Consider the following 20,903-nt stretch of genomic DNA (forward strand, 5'->3'; position numbering starts at 1 on the left):
AAAAAAAAAAAAAAAAAAAAAAAAAAAAAAAGGGAGAAATAACACTATATATCTCAAGGTAGGTAACAGGGCCTAGCACATAGTTTCTGCATAGCTAAAGAATAATTTCAGTGAGCCCAGACTTGCATCTTCCCATGCATAGAAAGACACTGAAATCATTAACTTAAGATGTCTGGGGACTTCACTGGTGGTCCAGTGGCTAAGGCTCTGTGCTCCCAATGCAGGGGGCCCGGGTTCCACCCTTGCTCAGAGAACTAGATCCCACATGCCGCCTCTAAAAGATCCTGCGTGCTGCAACTAAGACCTGGTGCAGCCAAATAAATAAATAATTTTTTTTTTTAAAAGCTGTCTTTTTTTTGTGATTAGCAGTAATCTTTTGATGTTTGACTACTATATATATATATATTTTTTTTTTCAGTAAAAATTTGTGTCTATCTTGGCTCCTCCATTACCTCTTCTGAACAGTTCCTCAGAGCTCTCTGAGAGGCCACCTTCCCGGGCTATAGTCCTCGGTAATGCCCCAAATATAACATAATTCTTCAATTTTAAGTGGTGCATTTTTTCAGTTGACACCCCAAGCTCATTTACATGGTACAAATTAAATGTAAGGGAAGTTTGGTGAACAGAAAGAGAAAAAAGGATTGGTGAGAATATAACCAGTTTCAAGAACAATTTGTTAACCCATTTCCTACTCCTACCCAGTCAATACTCTCAGCCTCTCTTTTATATGACAACCCAAACCCCATCTAGTCACTGGTTCAATCTCAGTATTTACGCTCCCAACCTAACCTAAGGCCAGGAGATTATAAACAAAATAAGTTATCTGTCATCTCTCATTCCCAATACATAGCTGTGGTTCCGGGACACAGTGAAAGGACCTATTCAAACCACTGAAGGAATTACTACTCTGGTGCTCCAAGGACAAAGGACGACCCTGCCCGAAAAAGTGTCAGCGTTACACCCCCTACCGGACTGTTACTCGCCCTCCCCACCATGTTGTGATGGTTACGAAATTCCTGAGCCCACCTGGGTGACGCCCACCTGGGCAGCAGGACCTGTCCCAAATAAGGAAAGGCATCTGCCCTGTCCCACTCTCACCCTATAGAAGGAAGGTATATGTGCCTCGACCAATCAGTAAACGAAATTTTCACCTCGGACCGTTCCTTTGTTTTCTGGCTATAAAAACTGATCAATAGCACATGTTTGGGCTCGACTCCCCCACACTATTAGGAAGTCGGCCTGTTCTGGCAGCGACCCTTCCCTCTAATAAATTCTGTCTTCTTTACATTCTGCCTTATGTCTGGAAATTCTTTTCCAGCCCATGTTCAGACCACAACAACTACCAACCTAGATTTCTATACAGAGTCAAAGCATCTTTCAAGAATTTTCCATTTTTATGAAATAAGATTATTTCAAGCCAAAAAAAAAAGGAAAATTAATCTGCAGAGAATGCAGTTCTAAAGATTGTATTTAAGAACAATGAAAAGTGATTCCAGGTGAAAGCTCTGTATTTCTAGGAATGAGGATCTGAGAGAGGAGTGTATGTGATTAATACAGCTATTCATTATCTGTATGAAACATGAATAATATTTCCTTGTGGAGATAGAATGATGGGATTACCATGTGTCAGGGAGGAAGAAATTTATCTTTACTCTTTTAGGTTCTTCTGACTCATCTAAGAATTAAATTGACATGAGACAGATTAACAGGAGAAAATCAAACAAGGCTTAGTATCATGTATACGTGGGAGAGACCCAGAAAAATTGAGTAACTCACCAAAATGGCTGAAACCCTCACCTTAAATAACATCTTCAGCTAAAGACAAAAGAGGAGGGCTTCCCTGGTGGTGCAGTGGTTAAGAATCTGCCTGCCAATGCAGGGGACATGGGTTTGAGCCCTGGTCCGGGAAAATCCCACATGCCACGGAGCAACTAAGCCCGTGTGCCACAACTACTGAGCCTGCGCTCTAGAGCCCACGAGCCACAACTACTGAGCCCACGTGACACAACTACTGAAGCCCATGTGCCTAAAGCCTGAGCTCCGAAACAAGAGAAGCCATGGCAATGAGAAGTCCGCCCACCACAACGAAGAGTAGCCCCCGCTTTCTGCAGCTAGAGGAAGCCTGTGCACAGCAACAAATACCAAATGCAGCCAAAAATAAATTAATTTTTAAAAATCCCATTAAAAAAAAAAAAAGACCAAAGAGGATGTCGAGAGTAGGAAGAGTCAGTTATGGGAGATTACCAGGAATAGCAAAGTAAACGAGGGTGATTGTGATGCACATTTAAATCTCCACCCAATAAGAGTTTCTAGAGATTTGCTCATTCTTCTCTTCCAGGGAGACACAAATGGAGATTTCCCTTACAAATGGAAACGTTTGTTACATGAAGGCAACTCCTACTTTGTCTTCAGAGCCCTTCTCCTGTCTGTTTCTCAGAAAATAACCAGCTTAAAACAATATGCTGGGACTTCCCTGGCGGTCCAGTGGCTAAGACTCCATGCTTCCACAGGTTTGATCCCTGGCAGGGAACTAGAATCCTGAGCAAACTAGAATCGAACTAGCATGCTGGCCCGGCCTGGCCAAAAAAAAAAAGTGCCAAAGAGACATAATTTAGGGTGGCAAATCCTGCTCCCCTACACATGCATACCAGAAAAGTCATAGAAATTGAAATGAGACAAAGTGATTAATATTACAAGTCCCTTATATTGTCCAGGAGGAAGGTAAAGGTATTTGTAACTGTAACAGGGAAGAACCAAATCTGACTCCATGTTGGATCTGTTTCTTTTACTTTAACCTTTGCTTTCCACTGCTTTTGTTCACTAAAAGGATACTGTCTGTACATAATGGCCTGCCTCGGGGAGCCCTGCCCCTCTGCCTGAATGTTAAACCAAAGTGCCTTTGTTCAGGGAAACATCCGGACCTTGTCCACCAGTGGATGGCTACGAGAAAGAAGAAATTAACACATCCCCTCCCCGAGGCTGGCCATTCCAGGTGATATTTGCAAAACTTATGGCCTTTTTACTTTACTTCCTCATCTCCTCCCCCTCTCTGTGCTATAAAAAAAACTGGCATCCAAACTCTGATAAGATGGTTATTTTGAAACTTTACTCTGCCATCTTCTCAGTCTGCCGGCTTTCGGAATAAATTCATACTCCTTGCCTCAGCACCTCATCTCCGATTTATTGGCCTGTCATGAGGCGAGCTTAGCAAGCTTGGACTCGGTAACATAACTCTGTCATTTTAATAAAGTTCAATTTATCAATTTTTTTCTTTCACTGATTGTGCCTTTGGTATTGTATATAAAAAGTCATAGCCAAGCATAAGGTCATTTAAATTTCCTATGTTATCTTCTAGGAACTTTTTAGTTTTGCATTTTTAATTTATATCTGGATCCATTTTGAGTAACTTTTGTGGATGGTGTAAAGGCCTTACTTCTTTTTTTTTGTATGTGGATGCCCAGTTGTTCCAGCACCCATTTGTTGAAAAGATTATCCTTGCTCTATTGAATTGTCTTTGCTCATTTGTCAAAGACAAGTTGACTAAATTTGTATGAGTCCATTTCTGAGCTCTCTATTCTGTTCCATGACCTATTTGTCTATTCTTTTGCCACACTGCCTTGATTACTGTAGCTTTATAGTAAGTCTTGAAATCAAATAGTGTTAGTCTTCCAATTTATTTTTCTCCTTTAATATTAGGTTGGTTTTTCTGGGTCTTTTGCCTCTCCATATAAATGTTAGAATCAGTTTGTTGATATTTACAAAATAACTTCCTGGGATTTTTAAAATTTTTATTGGAATTGCCTTGAATCTGAAACAGGAGGGAAGGGGGCATGGTACAAACTCTAAAAGTATGACATAGCCCTTGAGGGTATGACATAAACTGGTTAGAACCCACCAGGTTCAAGATGGATGAAGATTCGACTTCTAGTGGACGTTAAGCCTAATTATATGCTCATTATAATACATTAACATGATAAATGACACACCCACCAGCACCTTGACAATTTCGAGGCTGACCATAAAAGGTCAAAAAGTGGGTGGTGGCCCAATTCCTGGAAATCCCTGCCCCTTCTCCCAGAGAGTTAGAATAATCCTCCCACTCATTAGCCTATGAAATTACCCAGCCCATAGAAACTAACCACCCCCATATTTCAGGGCCTCTCACCTAAGATGGCCCACACTCTGTCTGTGGAGTATGTTCCTCCCAAAGCCATTCTCGCCTTTTGAGATGGACCATATTCTGTCTCTGGAATATGTATCTCTCTAAATAAATCCACTTCTTACCTATCACCTTGTCTGTCACTGAATTCTTTCTGTGATGAGACATAAAGAACCTGAGCTTCATTATGTCCTGAGACCAGGTGAGATCTCAATTAAAAGACAGTGGATTCAAGCCCCAATCTGAGTTATGTGGTTTCAAACCTATATATCAAGTTGGGAAGAACTGAAATCTTGACAAAATTGAGTCTTCCCATCCACGAACATGGAATATCTCTGCATTTGTTTATTTCTTCTTTGATTTCTTTCATCAGAGTTTCATAGTTTTCCTCATATAGATTTTGTACATATTTTGTTTGATTTATATTTTAATATATTTCATTTTCTTGGTGCTAATGTAAATGGTATTGTATTTTAATTTCAAATTCCAATTGTTCATTTCTAGTATATAGGAAAGCAACTGATTTTTGTATATTTTGTGTATTAACCATGTGCCTTGCTATATTGCTTATTAGATCCAGGAGGTTTTTTGTTTGTTTGTTTTGAGAGGGTTTGGGGGTCAGTTCTTTAGGATTTCTACATAAACAAACATGTAATTTGTGAACAAAGTGTTATTTCTTCCTTCTTAATCTGTATACCTTTTATTTCCTTTTCACATCTTACTGCATTATCTAGGACATCCAGTACGATGTTAAATAGGAATGATGTGAGGGGACATCCTTGTCTTGTTCCTGTCTTAGTGGGAGAGAATCTAGTTTCTCACTATTAGATATTCCATGTTCATGGATGAGAAGACTCAATTTTGTTAGCTATAGGTTTTTAAAATGTTATTTATCAAATTGAGGAAGTTCCCCTCTATTCCTAGATTGCTGAGATTTTTTTTTATCATGAATGGATGTTAGATTTTTATCAAATGCATTTTTTTGGCATCTATTGATATGATCATGTGATTTTTCTTCTTTAATCTGTTGATGAGATTGATTACCTTCATTAATTTTCCAGTGGTGAACCAGCAGTGTATGACCCACTTGACCATGGTGTATAATTCTTTTTATATATTGTTACATTCCATTTAATAATGTTTTGTTGAGAAATTTTATATCTGTGTTCATAGTAAGTATTGGTCTATAACTGGTCTTGTAATGTCTTTGTCTGGTTTTGACATTAAGGAAATGCTAGCCTCTTAGAATGGCTTAGGAGATATTCCCTCTACCTCTGTCTAATGGAATAAATTTTAGAGAATTGGTATAATTTCTTCCTTAAATGTTTGGCAGAATTCACCAGTGAACCCATCTGGACCTGGTTTTTATTATTGTTGTTTTTTCTGTTTTGAAAAGTTATTAATTCAATTTCTTTAATAGATATAGGTCTAATTGAGTTACCTAATTTACATGTGTGAGTTTTGGAAGATTATGTCTTTCAAGAAATTGGCCCATTTCATCTAGGTTATCAAATCTGTGATAGAGTTGTTCATCACATTCCTTTATTATTCTTTTAATGACCATGGGATCAGTAGTGAATAGTCTCTCCTTTATTTCTGGTATTAGTAATTTGTGTCTTTCTCTTTTTTAGTCTGTTAATTCTGATGGGCTGAATTGTGTTCCCTTGCACACAAAATTCATATGTTGACGCTCTAGACCCCAAAGTGGCTGTATTGAGAGATAGGGCCCTTAGGAAGGTAATTAAGGTTAAATGAGGTCATAAGGGTGGAGCCCTAACCTGATAGGATCAGTGTTCTTATTAGAAGAGAAAGAGACACCAGAGATAACTTTCTTTCCACATGCACACGGAAGAAATACCATGTGAGAAAACAGCAAGAAGGAAACCATCTACAAGCCAGGAAGAGAGGTCTCACCAGAAATCAACTCTGATAGCACTTTGATCTTGGACTTCTAGCCTCCAGAGCTGTGAGAAAATTAATTTCTGTTGTTTAGGTCACCTACTCTGTTCTTTCGGTATGGCAACATGAGCAGACTAATACAGTTTGCCTGGCTAGAATTTTATCAATTTTATTAATCTTTTCAAAGAGTCAGCTTTTAGTTTTGTTGATTTTGTCTACTAATTTTCTGTTTTCAGTTTTACTGATTTCTGCTCTAATTTTTTTTTCTTCTGCTTACTTTGATTTGATTTGTTCTTTTTTCCCCCTAAGGTGGAAGCTATACTGACTTTTAAATATTTCTTTTTGTCTAATGTATAAATTCAATGCTATAAATTTTTAACAACTGCTTTTAAGCACTGCTTTCAATGCCTCCCACAAATTTTGATAAGCTGTATTTTTGTTTTCATTTAGTTCAAAATGTATTTTAGTTTCTCTTGAGATATCCTTGCTATCTACATGTTATTTAAAACTGCATTGTTTAATCTCTAAATATTTGAGAATTTCCCAACTCTGTTTCTGTTATTGGCTTCTAGTTTAATTCTATTGTGGTCTGAAGGCATACATTGTATGATTTCTATTCTTTTAAATTTTTAAGCTCTGCTTTATGGCCCAGGATGTGGTCTATCTTGGTTGTATGTGAACTTGAAAAGAATGTGTATTCTACTCATGATTTTTTTTTTTTAGGATTATCATGATTTATTTCATTATCAGTCTTATAAGTTGCTGAGGTTGGGCAAAGCCAGGTTAGTTGATAGTGTGTACCTCCAATTCTGATGTGTGTTTTCCAACACCACCAAGCAATTCGCCAGTTCTCAGCAGACTCTGATTTGATGTCCTACGAATTTAACTCAATTCTGACACTATCTACCTGGAGATAGCATCAGATCCCACAGGCTAAGGGTTCAGACCCACAAGACTGCCCCCACTTCAGGCACCAATTTGCGTGTCCAAATTGTCCCCTGTGCTTCTGACCAACTGACTATAAATCAGAAGTTACTACAACCGGGCTTCCCTGGTGGTGCAGTGGTTGAGAGTCCGCCTGCCGATGCAGGGGAAACGGGCTCGTGCCCCGGTCCGGGAAGACCCCGCATGCCGCGGAGCGGCTGGGCCCGTGAGCTGTGGCCGCTGAACCTGCGCGTCCAGAGCCTGTGCTCCACAACGGGAGAGGCCACAACAGTGCAAGGCCCGCGTACCGCAAAAAAAAAAAAAAAAAAAAAGCAGTTACTACAACCCCCTACTTGGATTTGATCCTCTGTTAGACTGGCTCACAGAGCTCAAGGAGACATTTACTTATGTGTACCAGTTTATTACAAAGGCTATTAGGATACGGATGAAAAGCCAGTTGAAGGGATACATAGGGTGAGGTTTGGAAGGGTCCCAAGTGCAGGAGCTTCTGTCCCCATGATATTCTGTCCCCATGGATGAGGTCACCAAATTCAACTTAGAATTTCATTATATCTTGTTGTTCAAGAGTTTTTATAGAGTTTAATCTGTACCCTCCAACCACTACCACTTTCCCTTCCCAGAGGCTGATGGAGCTGAAAGTTCCAACCTTAAATCACTTGGTCTTTTTTGGTGATGGTCCCACCCTAAGCCTATCTAGGGACCTTACCCTAAGTCACCTCATTAACATAAACTCAGGTGTGCTCAAAAGGGTCTCTACGGGGCTTCCCTGGTGGCGCAGGGGTTGAGAGCCGGCCTGCCAATGCAGGGGACACGGGTTCGTGCCCCGGTCCGGGAGGATCCCGGAGGATCCCACATGCCGCGGAGCGGCTGGGCCCGTGAGCCATGGCCGCTGAGGCTGCGCGTCCGGAGCCTGTGCTCCGCAACGGGAGAGGCCACAACAGTGAGAGGCCCGCGTACCGCAAAAAAAAAAAAAAAAAAAGGGTCTCTATGAATAACAAAGACATTTCTATCACTCAGGAAATACCAAGGGCTTTGGGAGATTTTTTCAGGAACCAGAGACAAAGACCAAATATATTTCTTGTTATACCATAGCACATTCGATATGATGTGGGGAAAATGACATGTTACCTCAATTCTCTTTTTCCCCAAATCCCATTAACCCAGTCTAATCATGAGAAAATCATGAGATAAATTCTCATAGAGGCACATCCTACAATATACCTGACCAGTACTACTCAAAACTGTCAAGGTTATCAAAAACAAGGAAAGTGAGACACTGTCATGGCTAAGAAGAGCTTAGGGAGACATGACAACTAAATGTAATATGGCATCCTGAATGGGAGTCTGATACATAAGAGGTGCATTAGATTAAAAACTCAGGAAATCTGAGTAAACTATGGGCTTCAGTTAACAATAATGTATCAATATTGGCTCATTCATTGTAACAAACGTACCATATAATGTAAGATGTTATGTGTGTAGGGAAGAAGTATAGAGGAAACTTCTGTACTATCTGCTCATTTTTTTTTTCTGTAAATCTAAAATTATTCTAGGGATGTCCCTGGTGGCACAGTGGTTGAGACTCCGTGCTCCCAATGCAGGGGGCCTGGGTTCGATCCCTGGTCAGGGAACTAGATCCCACATCATGCTGCAACTAAGAGTTCACATGCCACAACTAAGGAGCCATAACTAAGGATCCTGCCTGCTGCAACTAAGACCCAGCACAACCAAATAAATAAATAAACGTTAAAAATAAAATAAAATATAATAATTCTAAAAAACATAAAGTCTATTATTAATAAAAAATAAATCAGGGCTCTCTTGGAGTTTACACGAGTGCTGTGGACAGAGGATATTCCAAGAAAAGTGTAGGGGTGGAGGATCTGATCTACAGTACTGTTGTTTGCGGGTGGGGGAGTTAGGACTTGCAGATATGAACCCTTTCAATGAGGTTCAAGGTTAATCTTTGATAATGCCATTTCCAGAGAACCAAATCTCCAATTTCTATATGTAGAGTAGTTTCAATGGGAGGACAGGAGGAAAAACAACATTAATCTGATAAGTATGCATAAATTGATAAGTGATAAGTATGGGTAAATTGATAAGTTAATGAGTTCATTTTAATAGTAGAGAATGTCTGAACTGACCAAATTGGAATCTTCTATAGCCCATGACATGTATGGAATTCTCATGGGTCTTCCAGTAATTATCTCATAGAGGAAGAGTTGATGTGGCCTTGTTGGTGAAGACAGAGAGTTATCGAAGCCAGGTAAAACCTTGGACCATGGAAGGCAGGTTCTTCTGAGAGTTTTGCAGTTTTAGATGTCTTTTTTCCAGTTAAAAATTTTTTTTTCTTAAAATATGCAATTTTAGATTTAAGAGTCCACTTGCATACTCAACAGAGAGGGCAAGAGGAATTCCCAGGTGGAGAAAAATCATTCTAACAGAAATTCATCAACAGTAGTAATGGTGGTCCTCTTACATGGGAAGGCTTTGATCCAATGAGAGACATGTGAATAATGATAAGGATATATTTATAACCATAAGATACAGGGAGTTAATAAAATCTAATTGCCAATAGAGAAAGAGTCCTGCCCGAGGTGGCTCTCTTCCTTGCCCACCTTTACCATCTGTTTTTGGCAGATGAAGCAAAAGAATGCCATTTGTTCCAGGGAAGGAGTAAAAATTGCTCACTGATGCCAATTGAGGAGCTGATCTAGTTTATTTTCTCATTTTGTGAAAGCTATAGACTAAATTTCAGGCAAGGAATTGAGGAGAGACCAAACGGCCATCTGGGTGACTCCAAAGTTTATCTGGGTGAATAAAACATCCAGGTGTTTCCAATTAGCCTTTTACTCTTAGGAGCTTTGAACTGGGAGACTTTCTTTTTCTTCTTTTTTTTAAAATATATTTTATTGAAGTATCATTGATTTACATTGTTGTGTTAATTTCTACTGTACTGGAAAGTGGTTCAGATATATATACACATATATGTATTCTTGTTCATATTCTTTTCCATCATGGTTTATCACAGGATATTGAATAGTTCCCTGTGCTGTACAGTAGGACCCTGCTGTTTATTCAGTCTATATATAATAGTTTGCATCTGCCAATCCCAAACTTCCAACCCTCCCCTGCCCCACCCCCCCATCCCCCTTGGCAACCACAAGTCTGTTCTCTGTGTCTGAGGGTCTGTTTCTGTTTCATAAATAAGTTTATTTGTGTTGTATTTTAGATTTCACATGTAAGTGATATCATGGTATTTGTCTTTCTCTGTCTGATTTACTTCACTTAACATGATAATCTCTAGGTCCATCCATGTTGCTGCAAATGGCATTATTTCATTCTTTTAAAAAATGTGAACATTAAAAATTTTTATGACATCATACATAGAAAGACCACTCCAAATCTGAGATTAATTTTAAAAAATACTCTTCCATACTTATAGTATTTCATGGCTTCTGTGCCTTATGGTTAGGTCTTTGCATCGTTTGGAATGGATCCTGATTTGCAATGATGGCTCTATATGTCTTATCTTCTTCTGTAGCATCACTTCCTAAGACAGTGCCTGCAACATAGTAGATACCCAATAAATTTTTGTTTGGATCAAAAAATTAGCACTCAGGTGCACCAACACATCCTCCCCTGAAACCATTATTTTCTGTTGCCTGTGGTTTTTTATTGCATCTCAGGGGCCTCAGTACTGCATGCCTCCCTCATTTCTCACGGGGAAACTCACTCAGAGTATTTCCTTGTAGCAACAAGCACTGACACTTCTCAGAGGATGAGGAAACTGACAGCACTCTCTCTCTAGCAGAGAAGACCACCCTGGCTCTGACTGTAGCTCTGACTGTAGCTGTCTGCAGTACGGGTATCTGTGTGGTGCTTACCTAACCAGTCTTCCTGAATCCTTTTTCATAATGTGGAACGGTAACTAGGTGGTAACTAGAGTATTCCTAGCTCCAGAATTTAGAAAACATCCTCTTCCGTGTCTGGTCCTGAAAACCATTGTAGATGTAAACCCAAAAGTCCTGGGAAAATGCTCTTTCCTCTAGATCCAAAGCAGATGGGCTTTTCTTTCTTGGTCTGCAGTGCTTGGTTCTGATTTACAGAATGTACATGTAATGTGTGAAGACAAAAGGAAAGATCGGGGGTATATAGGTAGGGAAAATAATTTATGTTGTCACATGATATAAGTAGGTAGATGTGGGACCAGAGACCAGGGAGAAATACCCAGGTGGCCCCAGCTTTCCCTGTTTTGCTTCAATTGTTCTTCTTCCAATAAAGCTCAGCCCAGAAATCCACCTCTGCTCCTCCGGCCCTCTGGTCCGCTCCAGTCAAGAATTCCTCAATCAGGGATTTCCCTGGCGGTCCAGTGGTTAAGACTCTGCACTCTTCCAATGCAGGGGGCACGGGTTCTATCCCTGGTCAGGGAACTAAGGTCTCGCGTGCCGCATGGCCAAAAAAAATCCTCAATCTGGGGGAGGGGTAAATTAGGAGGTTGTGATTAACATATACCCACTACTATATATAAGATAGATAATCAACAAGGACCTACTATATAGCACAGAGAACTCTACTCAATATTCTGTAATAACCTATATGGGAAAAGAATCTGAAAAAGAATGGTTATATATACGTATATGTATAACTGAATCACTTTGCTGTACACCTGAAACTAACACAACATTGTAAATCAGCTATACTCCAATATAAAATAAAAATTAAATTAAAAAAGAAAGAATTCCTCAATCAGTTGTACTGGGTAAGGGCTTCCCTGATGGTGCAGTGGTTAAGAGTCCGCCTGCCGATGCAGGGGACACTGGTTCAAGCCCTGGTCCGGGAAGATCCCACATGCCACAGAGCAACTAAGCCTGCGCGCCACAACTACTGAGCCTGCGCTCTAGAGCCCATGTGCCACAACTACTGAAGTCCGTGCGCCTAGAGCCCGTGCTCCACAACAAGAGAAGCCACCACAATGAGAAACCCACACACCGCAACAAAGAGTAGCCCCTGCTCGCTGCAAATAGAGAAAGCCCGCACGCAGCAACGAAGACCCAATGCAGCGAAAAATTTAAAAATAAAAATAATAAAAATAATAATTGTACTGGGTAAGACCTCTCCTCAGATTCCAACATTGGGAAGCAAAAAAACGGCTTCTGGCCTGGGGATCCCAGTTCAGAACGGCCAGAGAACAAGAGGCAGGAACTCAAATGAGAGAAAGTTCATGACTTGGAGGAAATGGTTCTTCCTGCTACAGGAAGAGCCAGTATATCCTGAGGAAACCACAGGTTTTGCAGAGCCTGAGCTCAGCCTGGCCCAGAGGGAGAAGATGCGAATTTGCAGTATTCAGGGGTGCAGCGTGAATCTGAGGTTTTACCTGATTCAGACAGAATCTGACCCAGGCTCCGGGGAGGAGATTTGTAGGGATGGTGCATGGAGTCAAGTTAGGCTCAGCAAACACAGGTACAGACAGCAGGAAAGAAGCCAGGGGCCAGTGTGGAACTAAAATATTGCCTTCACGTGGACACAGGCTGGCACCCCGGGGTGAGAACACTGGAGTGTGGAGGGGGGCGGGAGGGGGGAGTATGGGCACACATTCAGCCTGTGCGTGACTGGGGATCCTGATAAAGAAATGAAACACGAGCAGCTATTCGTTTTCTGTTGCTGCATAACAAGTTATCCTTAAACTTAGCGGCTTAGAGCAACACACATTTATTACGTCCCAGTTTCTGTGGATCAGGCATCCAGGCACAGCTTAGCTGGGTCCCCTGCTCAGGGTCTCTCCCCAGGCTGCAATCAAGTGTCAGCCAGGACTGGTGTCTCATCTCATGGCTCAACTGGGAAGGAGACACTTCCAAGTTCATGTCTTCCCTCACAGGCTGTTGGACTGACAGCCTCAGTTCCTCACTGGCTGTTGGCCAGAGCCTGCCTTTGGGTTCTCCTCTTCCTTTCCTCGGCCTCCCTTCGCCCTCCACCCCCCCTGCAGCTTGCGTCATCAATGTGTGCAAGTCAAGGGGGCCATTGGGAAAGTCTGCTAGCAAGACAGAAGTCACAATCTTTTGTAATCCAACCATTCCATCACCTTTGCCATACTCTATTGGTAAGCAAGTCATGAAATCTGGCCCAAACTCAAAGAAGGAGATTACACAAGGTCACAGATAACAGGAGGCGAGGGTCATTGGAGGCCCTTGTAGAAGTCTGCTTCCCACAGGTGAGGAAGTACCTGCAGAAAAATACCTAAAACTATACTTCCCTCTGCGTCTAGACTGTTCTTGAGAAGTACTCAAGGAGACAGCCTTTTAAATGAATTAAATGGCAAAGAAGAAAAGTCATAAAAAATGTCAACATTTCTAAAAAAATTTAAGGGCTGAATTCCTAATAGTTTATAAGCACTGAACTTAATTTCTAATGAGACTGCCTTTTAAATATAGTAACTAGGGGGACTTCCCTGGTAGCACAGTGGTTAAAAATCCGCCTGCCAATGCAGGGGACATAGGTTCGAGCCCTGGTCCGGGAAGATCCCACATGCCGCGGAGCAACTAAGCCTGTGCACCACAACTACTGAGCCTTTGCTCTAGAGCCCGCGAGACACAACTACTGAGCCCTCATGCCACAACTACTGAAGCCCGCATGCCTAGAGCCTGTGCTCTGCAATGAGAGAAGCCACCGCAATGAGAAGCCCACACACTGCAACGAAGGGTAGCCCCTGCTCACCACAACTAGAGAAAGCCCGCGCACAGCAGCGAAGACACAATGCAGCCAAATAAATAAATTTATAAATAGTAACTAATGGAAAATAGGTAACTCACCTGTAATTAATCAAAACCAGAGGGTCCTCATCCCCAACCTGACCCCCAGTCAAATTCAATGTATTGTCCTCAGGAGAGTCTGAGGGTGTTTCAGTCACCTATTGCCAAATAACAATAAGCTAAAGTTTAGTGGTTTAAAAAAACATTTATTTTGCTCCCAGACCTGCAATCTGGACAGGGCTCAGTGGGAGCAGCTCATGTCTGGAGCAACTTGAAGACGGGGAGCTGGAATCTTCTAAACGCTATCTTTTTTATTATTATTTTTTTGAGGTACGCGGGCCTCTCACTGCTGTGGCCTCTCCTGTTGCAGAGCACAGGCTCCGGACACGCAGGCTTAGCGGCCATGGCTCACGGGCCCAGCTGCTCTGCGGCATGTGGGATCTTCCCGGACCGGGGCACGAACCCATGTCCCCTGCATCGGCAGGCGGACTCTCAACCACTGCGCCACCAGGGGAGCCCTAGGTCCCATATCTTGATGGAGGAACCTCAAGATCTTATCATAAGAAGGGCACATGGGATGGGATTCATCTTTGGAAAAATGCAATCTGCCACAGAGAGCAAACTAGTCCCCTATCCCGTCCCTGAGCTTTCATGAGTGTCAGTGACAACACACATCATAAGGTGAAATGAAGTGTGCAGTCTGGAAGAAATAAGACAGCAAGTATAATCTTGATAGATGAGAAGTACAATCTTTTCTGCCTCTTCTGCAATTAAATTGGAGGTTAGGAACGGATCCGTCTGCCTGCACTAGAAAAGAAACATTGTGCAGAACTGCTGGGCCAACACTGTGGGTTTGGGATTTTCATTTGGTCTGTTATTGTAAAGCCTATAAAACTCTCTGTATTAGTTTTGTATTGCTGCTAACATATTACCACAAATTCAGCAGCTTAAACGATACCCATTTATTACTTCACAGTTTTGTAGGTCAGGAGTCCAGGGTGAGTAGTCTAGGCAGGCTTGTATTCAAGTTACTAAAAGGCTGAAATGAAGATGTCAGTGGTCGGGCTCTGGGGAAGAATCTGAAAAACTCCAGAAATTGTATCTATTAGGCAGGTTTCCACCATCAGTTCTTCTCTGCTGGGTGCTGCTAGGGAGGTTCTGACCACCAGAGGGCGCTAGAACCACAATCCCTGTGGCAGGGGAGAGACGCCCGAGTTGCAGCTCCTTTTTGCCGCCTTGGTACAGTTACCAATAGCATCTACATCACCTGGGAATTTAGAAAGGCAGACTCTCAGGCCCCAAACTCAGACCCACTGAATCAAAATCTTCATTCTGTCAGACCCCCAGGCAATTTGTGTTCACATTGACGTTTGAGGGGCACTCCAGCACAGTGCTTCTCAACCTTGGCTGCGTGTTAGAAACACCCAGGAGCTTTAAAAATCGCTTGATGCAAGGGGACCACTCCCCAGGAATTCTGATTATAACGGTCCTAAGGTCCGGACTGTTAAAAGCTCCCCTGAGGATTTTAATGTGCGGCCAAGGTTGAGAATCGCTGCGAGTGTAGCTCATTCCACACTGTAAGAACCCTGTGCATAAGCTATAGTTCGTCCACCTGGGTGTAGACACCGAGAAGGACATAAAGCCCCACCCCTGGACATAAAGCCCCAGATCTCAGGGGCCTCCAAGTTCTAGTGAAGTCAGGGCAACATGAAAATGTGAAACACTGAAGCAGTGTTATCTTGTTTTCAAAGTGCTTCAAAGACCTAGGTCAAACACCGGCTCCTCAGACAGAAATTCTACCCCACCCCCCAACATGCTTGGCGATGATACTCCCCGATAGGTGCTCCCTGACCCGTGACGGTGCCTCCTGATCTCCACCGGGGACTCCTGGAGAGCAAGAAATGTGTTGATTGGTTCCTGCAGTGTGTTTGCTCAATGAAGCACCCTCCACAATTACTACAGTAACCTGGGCAGACTCCCCGGCTGGTGGTGGAAACCGTGAGCTGAACTTCAAGGAATAAGGTACCTGGAGGATAGAGGAACTTGGCAGTGTTAGGACAGACTTTTAAAAATCTTTGTTCTTCCCTATTTATATAGCGCTTTACAGTCCGATGCACTTTTATGTACATTCTTTCGTTTTCACAATACCCATCTGTGTTAAGTTACAGTAGGTTAACCCTTCAGTAGTGGAAAACTGAGTGACAGAGAGGTGACCAGACATGATGAAATTTGCAGGATGAGTCAGGAAGAATTAGAAGAAGAAATTGCTTTCCTAAATTTTCTAATTTTCTAAGTGCTATTTCCAAGATGTGGCAATATCCAACTTCTGACCTCTCTTTCCTCACTGTTTGGGAGCATTTCTGGAAACTTTGTTTTTCCTTCTTCATTCTCCTCCCCCAGGTGGAGGGTTTGTTTTGTCATTCTGGAATTGTTGGTTTATCTCCGACCTAATCTCCATGAAGTTATATGACTTCTCTTTTTCGATAGAAGATTCACCAGGTGTGGAGTAAATTCTCAGGATGTGCTAGCAATAATGATAATGATTTCATTGTATGATTCTTCAATGCAAAGAACTTATTTCTCATTGTGCCTCTAGCACTTTAACAAAATATTTGTGGAATGAATGAATCACAAATGAAGTGAGAAGATTTGCGAAGTTAAATCTGAGAAACGGAAGAAGATGCAGAAAATTAATCCAGCCATGAGTCTGAGGTGGAGTGGTGGGGTGTGGTTCTAACCTCTGAACCAAGAGCTGTGAAGGATGATGTATGTAGAAATACTGCCGGCACCATGGGAGGGAGCTGGTTTTATCTTCTCAAATAATGGCCAACTCTCTTATCAGTGCTTTCTATGGTACAGGAAAAAGATGTTAAAGTCTGGACGTATTTCCCGCTCAAATGAAATGCTGTAAATTTCTTTGAAGAATTCAATGAGCCTACAGATACTGACCCTTTCGATAAAGGCCTCCCTGCTCCCCTTCCTTCTGTCAAGTGTCCTTTCTCCTCTGGGGTAGAAACACTTCTCCTTCCTGGGTCCCCAAACAACCCTTCTCCTGCAAACATTTGAAGTGTAGGAAGGATGTGAAAGGTTGTGCTCTGGCTTCATCCCGTGTTTCTGCCCCATCAGGATGCTCTGAGGCCCCACAGCCCAGGCCCACGCCTCCTTGATAAGCTACCCTTGACTTTCTCCCCTTGCTCTCCTTCTACCATCTCCCACTTTCTTCCTGGAGACTTGGCCATCCAAGGGCTGCAGTGCCTGTCCAGGGGGGTGCTGTGGACAAGACATGGGTCCTGCTCAGCCCCACTCTGCCCTTGGCACCAAGAATCAGTGTTGGTGTCGTAGGCCTTCTGTTCACTCCTGGTCCTGTACTTAGGGGCTCATGAGGGCCAGGTGATGGTGGGAGAGAGGCTACTGCTGGTGGACACTCAGGAATGGCAGCTTCGCTGCTGCGCGCGGGCTTTCTCTAGCTATGGTGAGTGGGGGCTGCTCTTCATTGCGGTGCGTGGGCTCCTCATTGCAGCGGCTTCTCTCATTGCAGAGCACAAGCCCTAGGCGTGTGGGCTTCAGTAGTTGTGGCACACGGGCTTAGTTGCTCTGTGGTATGTGGGATCTTCTCGGACCAGGGCTCGAACCTGTGCCCCCTGCATTGGAAGGTGGATTTTAAACCACTGGACCACCAGGGAAGTCCCAGTGGGTCCTTGTCATTTATCTATTTTATATACAGTAGTGTGTACATGTTAATCCCAAATTCCTAATATATCCCTTCTTTCCCCCTTGGTAACCATTAGTTTGCTTTCTATGTCCAAAACAGTTATTTTCTACAGAAAATCTTGTATTTGGTCCTGAGAAATCCTTGTAGAAATGAACCCAAATGGAGAAAAAATGCGGTTAGGTTTTAGAACAGGCCATCCTTTCTTAGACTATGTCTCGGGTCCCTCCTTCCAGTTTTTAGGGTGAGAATAAAGTTTATAAAATTAGAAGACAGAACAGAAAAATAGGTGCTAGGAAGGAAGCTGGGGAGATGAAGGAAACCCTTGGGAGGCCCAGTCCTTAATGCTCTAGTTGACAAAATGTAAAAAATCCATCTTCATCCCTCCTACCTTGTCCTTGTCAAGGTGCTGATCCCTTGGGAACTCAAGGTACACGACGCCTCCTCCCCAGATAGTCCCAAGTTTAAGGGCAGGAAATGGTCTTGGACTGGGTGCCTTTGCCCTGAGAGCGGCAGCACAAACAATTCAACCCGAGATGGTGAAGAGACAAAGCAGAAGTTCAAGAGAAACAGATGCGCCAGTGATACGGTATGGGAGGTCGAGGCAGAGGGTGGCTGGGAGGCACCGTCCAGCTTGCCCCACAGACAGCCAGTGAGCACCTGTTCTGTAGAAATGGAGCTCAGTCTAGCCCAAAGGCAGAACTCTGAATATGCAAACAAAGAACTGAAGGGGAGGACGCCAGGCAATTTGGGACTTTCCAGGGTGGAGGGTGTGGGAAGGGATTTGCTAAAATCAGACACACTTGGGGGAAGAAACCTTGCATCTACAGAGAGTGTGGGTGAGATTAGGTAAGAAGTCAAAACTTACCAGACCACGTGAATACACGCAGAGAAGAAATCAGAAGGCACAGTTCATTGGAAACAGATAGATAACAGTCGGGAAATCTTAAAGTATCTGGGGAGCGCAAATATCTCATTATTGCTTATTATTTGTCAGAAATACACAAGCCCACGCTCTCTTGAGCACCCACACAGGAGTGGAGGATGGAAGTAGCACTGACTCTCTCTGTGCATCAACTCTTCATGTGGAAAAATGCTTCAGAAATGGCACACAATCAGGACCCCCTCAACTCACACCCCTACCCCAGCTGGGAGGAGACTCCAGTGGGAGTCTCGTGACCCTGCTACTCTCCTGAATGAGGGAAAGGCAGAAATAATGGAATAAGAGGCAGGTGGTTTTCAATCCACAGAGCTTTTCCGAAGGGGGAACATGGGGACCTTCACGTGGGAGCCTCACGTGCGGTGTTCTTAGGTAGCCCTGCTCCGTTTGAGATTTCGTTACCGCACACCAGCCCTTCCTGTGTTTCCAAGGACATTAAGTGCTAAAGAGTTTCCTTCTCTCCACAGTCCTGAGGCCAGCCATGAACTTCCCTCAGAGATCTGTCTGCAAATGCCGAGATCAGAAAAGGTAAAGACGACACTGGCTGTAAGCCCAGGTCCCCCACATCACTCAGCCCCTAAGAGGGAATCTGAGTCAAGCTCGATGTCTCCTGAAGACAGTAATCTTGTGCAGGAAGAGAAGGGTGGGTTCTGGGAAAAGATATGCCAGGGGAGGGGAGGGACATCTTGACTCCAGGCCTCTTGGGGGGTTGATCACGTCAACATGCTGGGGACTCCCGGGGCCAGCCCTGACCTCTGTTTGCCAGCTGCCCACTGGACCTCTCCACCTGGATCATGCACGGGCATCACCAACAAGTTGTCCTAAATAGAACTCTTGAGGTTTTTCTGCAAAATATTTTCTCATTTCTGTCTTCCTTTGCCCCCTCAGTTGTTAAACCACAGGCTGGGCCCCACTTCTAAATATGGACCAAGGATCACGAATATTTGAGGAAAGCCTCTAACGTGAAAAGCCAAGAGACTCCTAAAGAAGAGCAAAGTGGGAAGACTTTCCATCCCAGATATCAAGACTAGTTATGAAACTACACATATGTATATTATACTTATGTGTATCTATGTATAAAATATATACCTGTTTATATCTGTGTTTATACATATGGTAATTAGGTATGTATAACTAGCATAGTGTAGTTTTTGCACAGGGATAGACAAATGAAGCTCTGAAACACCCATGGATGGGTGGATAGATGGGTGGATGGATGGGTAGATGGATGGATAGATAGATACTTGATGTGTGACAGAAGGAACGCAAAGACACAGGTAAAGGAATGTTCACGCTAGCACTATTTTCAACAGTCCAAACTGGGAAGCCCTCAAATATCCATCAACATAGTCAATAAGTACATAGTGCTATTTATCTACAATTTATTTCAGCAGTGGACCACTATACAACATTAAAAATGAAGAAGTTTCAGCCACACACAATAAAGTGGATGATTCACAAACAGAATGTTAAAGGGAAAAAGCCAAATACAAAAGACTTCAAAGTGTGTTACTCTATTTCTATGAAGTTCAGAAGCAGGCAAAACTAAACTGGGGGCTTCCCTGGTGGCGCAGTGGTTGAGAGTCCGCCTGCCGATGCAGGGGACACGGGTTCGTGCCCCGGTCTGGGAGGATCCCACATGTCGCGGAGCGGCTGGGCCCATGAGCCATGGCTGCTGAGCCTGTGCGTCCGGAGCCTGTGCTCCGCAAAGGGAGAGGCCACAACAGTGAGAGGCCCGCGTATCCCCCCCCCCAAAAAAAAAAAAAAACTAAACTGGGCTGTTGGGAAACATATGCTCAGGTAGTGAAACACTAAAGAAACGCAAAGGAAGGGATTAACATAGAAGTCGGAGTGTACTTGTCTTTGGAGGGGAGGAGGGTTTGGCTGGGAAGCGTCACTTGGTGGCATCTGGCGGAGGGTAGGGGGCGGGTTGGGCAGCAACATGCTTTTTCTTGACTTGGGTGGTGGGTCTATGGGAGTTCCTTTTATGATTATATATTAAGCTATTTACATTTTATGCCTTTTTTGGTGTGTATCATCTGTCACAAAAAGCTTTTTGAAAACAAAATACCAAAGGGAAAACGAATCTAAGAAAAGATATGAAAGAACTTGGTAAGAAACATTATTTTTCAAAAGTAACTTAGCACATGGGGGTGGCAGCTGAGGAACAATGAATGAACTTAATGCTCCTGAACTGTACACTTAAAAAGGTTGAGACAGTAACTTTTATGTTATGTGCATTTTGCCACGACTTAAAAAAAAAACAAACCTAAACTCTCAGAGAGGACATTAACACATACCTAAATACGTGGAGTGTGACCCCATGTGGACGTTTTGGAAAACTCAGTATTGTAAAGATATCAATTGTTTGTTAGAGCATAACAATGAAACTCTCATTGTTGATTTTTCCCCCTTGGAACTTGACAAACTGACGCTGGTAGCACAGGAACAACACAGCAAGACTTGCTTCACCAGATATCAAGACTTACTTTAAAGATA

General features: G+C 42.9%; 1 long non-coding RNA gene across 2 annotated transcripts; it reads left to right on the top strand.

Moving 5' to 3' along the window:
* Positions 1 to 16,719: 16,719 nt before the first annotated feature.
* On the top strand, positions 16,720 to 19,691 carry LOC114883716. 2 transcript variants are annotated; one of them, XR_003790658.1, is made up of 4 exons: positions 16,720 to 17,227; positions 17,871 to 18,053; positions 18,872 to 18,932; positions 19,293 to 19,691. It is a non-coding gene; the product is annotated as an uncharacterized LOC114883716 (long non-coding RNA). The 2 variants fall into 2 exon arrangements; XR_003790657.1 differs by lacking the exon at positions 16,720 to 17,227 and having other exon boundaries at positions 17,562 to 18,053.
* The last annotated feature ends 1,212 nt before the right edge of the window (positions 19,692 to 20,903 follow it).

This window comes from Monodon monoceros, unplaced genomic scaffold (assembly GCF_005190385.1).
Source record: "Monodon monoceros isolate NGI ecotype Baffin Bay Population unplaced genomic scaffold, NGI_Narwhal_1 Super_Scaffold_10, whole genome shotgun sequence".
Taxonomy (NCBI): domain Eukaryota; kingdom Metazoa; phylum Chordata; class Mammalia; order Artiodactyla; family Monodontidae; genus Monodon; species Monodon monoceros.